Below are 9,055 nucleotides of genomic sequence, written 5' to 3'. Positions count from 1 at the left end.
GTTCCTACTAAGTTCGTGGGGGCCGAAGATATGGAGGGAGAAGATGTATATTTATTTTTAAGTAGTTGATTTAGCCTTACAGTTTAGCCCATAGTAAAATTAAGGGTGTAATGCAGTATTTTTGAAAGGTCCTTCGCACCATCACGATATATACTGTTCACAAGTTAATGTAAAGCACTGATCTTCTTAGCTTTGCATCATGTACTCTTTAATTTAGACAATATGAGCAGGATCAGAATTGAGCTGTTCATGTCTTGTTGACATACAAAGACAAAAATTCTTCCCCAAAGCCCAGAAAACAGAGGAAAAAGAATACAACAAGATAAACAATGTTTCCCTTAACTTTTGGATATGACAATAAGTTTGCCCTAACGCCACTTTCTAATCCTCCTCTTCAGCAAGATAGTTCTGGTCTTGCATGCAAGATGCAGCTGTTCCAGATGGTCTGTATTACTTTGGAAGGAGGGTTTTTGTCCTCTGCACTGTAGCAAACCAGGGTGCTTATGTGATGACTAAGCAAGGGATTTTGAAGACCAGCTTCATTCTCTCTCTTGTGAAAGCCTTGGGCTGAACCCTGTCAGAAGGAGGAATGAAACATGAAAGGCAGACCCTGGACCTCTTTCTTGGCTTCTGGACCTCTTCGCTCATGCACAGCGTTAGAACAGTAGGTGCGATAGCAAAAAAAAAAAGGGATCTTCAGTTTCTGTTCCAATTTCATCAATTGGCATCATAGCAGCTTTTTTGGCTCATTATGTCCTCATGCATTTCAGTATCTAGTTAACTATGTCTTCTACTACAGAGAGATACCATGTTGCTACAGATTCACAGAATGGAGCTTTAGATCTTCTAGATCTATCACATTCCTGGAGAGCCCTTGTTTCTTCAAGTTATCTAAGTGCTGAGCACATTCTTTGATATTTATGCTTTCCTAACACTCAAATGACAGGAATGCATCTACTTCTGAGTTGAAAGATCTCAGGAATGCCTCAGCACCTTTCCTCCTGGCCTACTTCAATACATAGTAATAATTCTCACACACACAGAATTAGGACGGAAATTGCCCAATTCCAGCTGCCGGCAACTGATTCTTGTCGTACCAACTAAGCTCTTAAAAATATTTCCTTTCTTCATGAAGATACAATAATCTAATCACCAACCCTCAGATAATTTTTGACTGAGATTTCCAAGCCTCTTGCTGAAAGATCTTCCATTGTTTCTGTGTCGCTTTTGTTTCTTTGACAAGCTGTCACAGAATCACAACACGACTGAGGTTGGAAGGGACCTCCGGAGGTCGTCTGGGCCAACCCTCCTGCTCAAGCAGGGCCACCTACAGCTAGTTGCCCAGGACCATGTCCAGATAGCCTTTGAATATCTCCAAGGATGGAGACTGCACAACCTTTCTGGGCAATCCGTGTTAGTTTTCGATCACCCTCACAGTGAAAAAAGCTTTTCTGTAAGTTCAGATAAAACCTCCTGTCTCAGTTTGTGCTCATTGCCTCTTGTTCTGTCACTGGGGCGACTGTCAAGTCCCATTACCGGTAGAAACAGTAGATCTATTTGTAATGTCTGCATATAAAATATATAATAGGAAAAAAAGGCACCTCTACTTTTGCTCAGTACTCCCTGGTATCTACACCCTAGCTGGTTCTGTCTATGAATCTAGCATGGGGGACTCATCTTTGGTTATTTAATGTGTCCTAGATCATTGAAAGATTTTTTTTGGCCATCCTTACCTCTGAAAACTCCTGGAGGAAACAAGCATAGTAGACTCTTCCTCTTCTTCTCCTCTTTTTTTTTTGTGCTTCTTGGTAGATCAATAGGTCACAATAGTATTGGTAATGCGAAATTTTGCTGATATTTTTTCTCTTCAAATTAAAACACGTCATCTACATTCTTAACTTGCTAGTAGCTTGATCTCAGATTATTCATACTACACTTAGGAAAAACTAAGCTTGGGCATAGGAAATATGCTAACGGTTCCTTTAAAGATCACACACAATTCTTTCAGTAGTGGTCACTAAGTTTTCAGAAATGTCTTCTGTTGCAGTGGACTGGTCATATGCCAAGCATGATATTCTTGGAATTGCACCAAGGATGATATTCTTGGATTTGCTTCTACTCTGTCATCACAGCCTAAGTTATTGAGCTGGGACATGTGCTAAGACTCTGAAGGGGTTTGAGTTTTCTGCCTCCAGTGAGCACCAGAGCCTGGGCAATTCTTATAAGTGGCAGGTCCAATTCTGAGAGGAAGGTCAAACTTATGCTAACTTTACAACAAATATATATAAAGATGGAGTGCTGTAGCCTGGTGAAATAACTTGAATTTTGAAATCTTAAAAATGCCCCCAAATAGTACAGTCTTCTTTCAGATAAGTTAGTTCCCAGAGGATTAGAATGCCCAGAACATCAAAATATGATATTTTTTTCTTTCTGTATATCAGTACATGGCCAATTTGAAATCTAGCCCCAGTGAGGGAAACTACTAGGCAGTCAGAAATGCAAGGTTAGGCTGTACAACAAATACAGAATGTAGTTATATTAAAATTTTTGTAATAACTTTGGCTTTTGTGCATTTTGTTTATTTGCTTGATATTGCAATAATAATATTGGTGTTTATTTATACACTGGACATGAGCATGCAAAAAAAAAAAAAAAGAAAAAGTCCCAAACCCTATGCACTAAATCCACAGGATTTAAAATAAGGAAAATAATCCAAAGTAAGAGCATCAGCTAAAGCTTTCACTTCAGGCTTAGATCATACTCTTGTATTTTGACATTACAGGAGTTTGAGATTGATGTTACATGCCACATGTGCTACAATAAGTGCAATGGAGAGAGATAAGGATGGCAGTCTTAGCTACATATTTCCATTATTTTGTGGATTAGAAATGGGCAGACCTCTAACTGCCTGATTTTGGTTAGGTCTAGAGACCAAAATACTGACAAGCATATGCGTGTATACACACACAATTTCTCACATATTTATGTCAGCAGTTACTAAGACTTGTTCGATAAAGTGTGCCCTACCAGAATCTGCAAACCAACTTTGACTATATCTAACTATTTTGACTTAAAATCTTTGAAATTGGTTGTCCAGCTTTGAGAAGAGTTATGAGTTATGATGTCATTGCACTAATTGAGTTTTTAAATTTTGGTTTCCTTGATGTTTTCACAGTTAGAGGTTTTCTGTTTTTTTGTTTTTGTTTTTCCTTTGGCTTTCATGTTAATTTATAATAAAGAACTTGTTCTCTAATGCATGGAGTCTCCTATAATCTGTTAGTCATTAGTACAACAAAATTCTCTGGATTGCCACTTTTGTTGGGACCCAGTGACCAATTCCTACAGTATTCTGCATCAAAACATGTTACTAAGCTCCATTGTGAAGAGTAGTGGTATGGCTGTGTTTTTTTCAGAAGCAGCAAATGGTGTGTGTATATACGAAATAGGAGGATCTAAGTCTTTGTTTTTGATGTGGACCCTGGCCTTTAGGCACTACTAGAATTCAAATCCGTAATAGCTCTGAACACAACATTATTATAATGCTTTGTATATAAGCAGTACAGCACAAATCTACATGAGCATTTAAGCCCTGAACTTCTGTTAATACTGATGAAAATAAGGCTCCCCAAAAGACTTTGTGGTGCTGCCTTTATGGAACCACAGTAAGAATCCACAGGCAAAGAGCAGTTGCCCTGGAGACGTACTTAAATCCTTATATCATAAATCAATCCAATTGCAAATAATCTGTCTTCACATGTCAGTTATTAATTCATAGGGGTTTTTTTGTTTTGTTTTGTTTTGTTTTTTAAGAATCAGAGAAGAGAGGCAGTCAGGAGAAATGTCTTTCATAAAAAAAAATTAAAATATATTTTATTTATTCCCAAGGTGGTCATTTTAATAAGTGGCAGTCCAGAAAGTCTGAGGACACTTTCAGAAAGGGTATCAAACAAGAGCTGCTATGAATTTAATTTATATTTCGCACAAGCCTTGAGACATTTTCGCTATTTTAATGGAGAGTGAATAATTAACACTAGGGTGTTGGTGTGCCACCGTACCAGACTACCTCTTCTCATCAGTCTGTGCTGGGTGATGCTGTAACAGCAAACCAATTGCCAATATAGGGAATGCTGTAATGCCACATTCAGAACCTGGTGACAGGGTCATGAAGCCAAGAAGATGCTGGGGAAGGGGAATGGTAAGGGAAGAGGGAAGAGTGACATACTTCCCAGAAGGCTGCGTAGCAGTGTCATCCCTCCTGATTCACACAGACTGTATAGATCCTCAGAACTGGACAGGAGTTTTCCACCTCTGACATGCCTTTCATCTGAAAGAACAGCCCTCGAAAGTCTTGAGAATGTTAATTCATAAGCTTCTTGCTGTTTTGATGGTAGGCTTGTTTTTTCATTGAGGTCGAACACTTCCATTCAACTAGAAGCCTAAAAGTACTCCGGGAGCACGTAGGAGACAAAATCCCTGAGCAAAAGCTAAAATGCTCTGCATCATAAACACCATCTTCAGCATGATTTCATTCTTGCTGCCTGCATTGGTATCAACCATTAGTGTTCCACAGAAGGTCCTAATTGACTTTTGTCCATTCTTGGTAAGGCTGGGAAGACTAAACTGATGTATCAAAGGGATTTAGAGAAGGCATAAAACTTCTTTTTATATTTTAAGAGAATAAAGGTATCAGAATAAAAAGTTCTGAAAAAGAACTGGTACTCGAAGTCAGAATGTCAGAAACCAGTATTTGTAAAATAGTTTGCAGTCATAATGAAACTGTTGCAATCTCAAAATACCAGTTTTCAGAACTTGTTTTGTAATTGTTCTTAAGTTTGCTTGAGCCTGGAAAACTAGGAGGACATTAAAGTTAAAAGATTGTCTGGCTCAACATCTCTTTCAAAGCATTTTTCTTGATACTTTGTGCTACTTATTGGTGGGGTAAGACATGTCTTCTGAATGAAAGTAAACTATTTCATTCATGCCATTTCACGTCCTTGCTGTTCTTCTGGGATGATTTACACTGCATGCATGTGCATGTAACGTACAGCAAATAGTATAGCCATAGTGTCGCGCTACCTGCGCAGCCCGGGTGCGCGGGCTTCACAAAAAAAAAGTATGGGCGGAACAACACAATGCGACAGTCCAGATATTCTCCACTGCACTCCAAAGTGCAGCAGACTTTGCGTGACAGGTCATGTACCAAAGTGGGGTCTGCAGCAGCAACGGTAAAGCACGGGATACCCTAACTGGTAGTACGTTGCCCATTGGACAGCCTGGTGTAACAGAAGAACACAAGGTATACTCACTGTGTAAGACAAGAGTGACTGCATTGAGGACATGGCAACCTACTGCTTCTACCATAAAGCTTGGATGGTAAAGCCTGGGCAGCTGTAGTTGTGCAGAGTAGCATGAAAATGGCAGAATCACAGCAACTGTATGCCATGGTATGAGGTACCGATGATTTGACTACCCAGTACTGCTGATATTTTTTTGTTGACATAATGCAGCACTGGCTGCATAATGCAGCACAACAGCAGCGACTGCCCTTCACGGCAGTGCAGGCATTGCACTGCACTAATTCTTTTTGGTTTGCTTTGCTTTTTGTACACTGATCATTACTACTCTTTCATGCGTTTTCTCATTTACAACTTGCTTCACTGATTCCGCTTAGCCAGTACACATCCTTTATAGATAGAAAAACAAAAGGGAAATGTTCTTGTTTAGAAAGAGAAGCTTGTAGTTAACACGCTGAAGAGTGATTCCATATTCATTTCACAACCTCATCACTTGCTCTGTAAATAGCAATGCCACATCCCATTCACAAAAGAAGAGGAGAAAGAGCCTCCCCCCGCCCCTCCCATCAAGCTCTTACGTGAAGACCTGTGGCACTGTATTCAGAAGCTTTACTTGCAGGTTGTGGGTTTACTTTTGCTGTGGATTCAACAGTTGCTCCTCTTTTGGTCTTTGCACTCCAAGACTGAAGAGCAATTTGGTGGTATTTATCAGCAATTTCACTGAAAGCCTCAGTGTCCTTGAATTAGCACACTGACACACTTAACACAAAGAAGAAAAGTTGAACTTTGGAGTACAATCTAGATTATCACCAGTTTAGATTAGGTGCATAATAGGAAAACAGTGTGCATTTTAGTAACATCATAAATCAAGCAAACCACTACTGTATTAATCTTGCTATCTACCAATACGACAAGTAAAATCTCTATTTAATCCCCATGCCTAGGTGAATATTATCTTATTATATGTGCAGAGTGAGCTTTCCAGGGGAAAAGCAACAAAACGCAAAATTGAATTACTATGGATTTGCAATCTGAGATTTCCATGAGCAACACATGACTCGGAGACGTGTAACCGCACATTTGCAGTTTTCCTTTTATATCCAGTGCCATGGACAACTATCAGTCAATGGGTAGGATACAGTCTTACTCCTCAACGCCTGCACAGTACTTAGTGTCACCTTGAGCATCATAACTACACCAAAGAGAAAGCTACCAATGCTTGTATTGAGCATTATGTTATGCATTTCATGGGTAAAAAGACCAAGTATCAATTGCAGGGTTTTTTTCTGAAGATCACAGTAGATATAGCAATTCAACATGGCACAAAACACTGCTTATTTTTATTCTTGTAACCCTCATAACCAGCAGTATGTCTTGTCTCCATTTTATAGATGAAGAACTTAATGCAATAAATAACTAAGGTACTTGCCACTAGAAGTCTGAATCAGAGCTGGGAAATAGACACAGAGTCAATCCCAAATTAGTGCTTTAATCTCAAGAGTTTAAAAGCCACTTTGGTTTGGTATGCAGCAGGAACAAGAGTACACTGAGCCATTTTCAGAGTGAAAACCTTTTCTTCTAAATGGGATCTAGTGATGTGGGTTCATGTTTTCTTCCAGGACTTGCTATAGTTCCTGGTGCCCACAAAGAAATAAAAATAGGAATGTTGCAGTGTCTCTCATCTCACAGAGACAGACTGTATGAGATGAGGTGGGTAATACAGTTTCTACTCTACAGATGTTTAAAAAATTACCCATGAAGATTTTGGCAGAGTATCTATAAACTGGAAAAGCTTCGCGTTACAGAAAGTGAGGACTGGAGATAACCTCTTAAAGTAGGACAACATTCTAATTATCTTACAAGCTCTTCATATTTCCCACCTTAATAAAGAACATAATTTTGTAGTATTATCAGTGTAGCATGTTCATGAGTATTGTTATCTTTTCAAAATTTGTGGGAAAAAAATCAATCTATTCAGCATCTACTCAGGTACAGAACAGATCAGAGGGCATGTACTTCTCTTTTCAGGATCTGTAGGCGACTGGTTAAAAATTTTTGCTACCCTATAACTACAAAATGAACCACCTGTGCATGGGATATGCTGAAAACAGAAAAAAAAAATAAATTAGTACAAGCAAATGAATGACTGTGGTTCTGAGCAAAACCTGTTTTGGTCAGAATGATCCCACTTCGCCGTGCTTGCCAATGTCAGTGCCACATGCTTGGGTTCCCTGGAACGAGGCCATCGATTTCAGCAGTGAGGAATGAAAAGCTCAAGCAAAAAGTGTAAATAAGCATACAGTGCCTTTGAAGAGGTGATCCAAAAAGCCTGGGAAATAGAAAATAACTGTTATTTTGTACTTGTTGTAGATAAAGCAATATATGTTACAGTACCCTAGAGAGTTAACTCATGTAAAACCAGGAAGGGAAACTACTTGCAAAGAAAAGCTCCTTTTCCAAGCCCTGTGAAGTTCCACCCCTCTATTTTTGTGTGTTTACCCACACAAGTAACCAGCAGGAATGACTTCTGAGTAAAGTGGAACCACCCTTGTGCAGCTACAGCATCAGGTCCTCAGGCTTTGATCCTGGAGTGGGGGCCTATACATGGGTGAAGCAATAATACCTGGAACAAAGCTCTCCAGAGACATAAGAATTCACTTTTATGGACTATATCCATTAATTTCTGTAGGGTCTAGATGTTATCCCAAGTCTATCATGGAAGGTGATGGGATTAAAAAAAAGAGACATTGGTAATGAAACTGTATATTCATTTGGATGACAGCATCTTATGAGGGAATTGAAAGAAAATAATATGAAATAAAATGATGTATTTTACTTACGCACTTTTAACCAGATGTTTACACTGGCTTATTCATTATTATGTTCATTATTGTATTTATTTTGCATCGATTATTCATAATGATTGACTATGAATGTCTTCTTGTTTAGATTTTACAAATGGTTAATCCCCTACAATCCTCTCTCATCCATAATGTTTTTCTTTTTGGAGCATAACGATGATACTCTTTACGAAATAAGAAACAGGTAGAGGACTTATCTTTAGAATGCATCAAGAAAATAAAATATCATTGAATGAAACTGTGCAAATAAATATAACCCATTACAATTAGTTCGGAAAATGTTCTTTGTATTTCTAGTGAAAATAAAAGTTTGGATATTTCAAACCAAAATAATCATTTCATCAGTTTTGTATGTGAGAGTGATAAAGTGGACTCTTCATTTTTATATTTGTGATTGTTTTGGTATCTAGAGTTGAATCACAGAAATGATAATCAGAGAAATTTAGAAGTAAAAGGAACCATGATAAAGGTAAGACTGAAATGACAGCGATAAAGGGCTCAGGTATCAAAAGTAAACATTTATACATCTGTTTCCCACAAACTGACAAAAGGCCTTTTTTAATGTTGGATTGGTGGTCTATCTTTCAATCCTTTAGCCACCTATTAAGCCAGAATCACCAGTACACTAACCATAATGCTGGGGATGGAAAAAGTAAAGCTATAGAAGAACAAAACAAGGGGAAAGAGACTAAGTCAGAGAATAAACAAATTATTTCAGATTACTCACAAAACAGCCTTTCACAGCACCACTGACAAGGAGCTATTTAGCTTAGCTCATTAAATAACACATAACTTAGAACACTTTAAGGAACTTCAGTTGTTTCTCATCCAAAATAATAGATTTACAGTCAGTTTATGACCTTTCCAGCTTTCACATCCTCTGTTTGTCTTGCTTGTGTT

Source organism: Haliaeetus albicilla, chromosome 3 (genome assembly GCF_947461875.1).
Source record: "Haliaeetus albicilla chromosome 3, bHalAlb1.1, whole genome shotgun sequence".
NCBI lineage: Eukaryota > Metazoa > Chordata > Aves > Accipitriformes > Accipitridae > Haliaeetus > Haliaeetus albicilla.
This window is presented reverse-complemented; position numbering follows the sequence as displayed.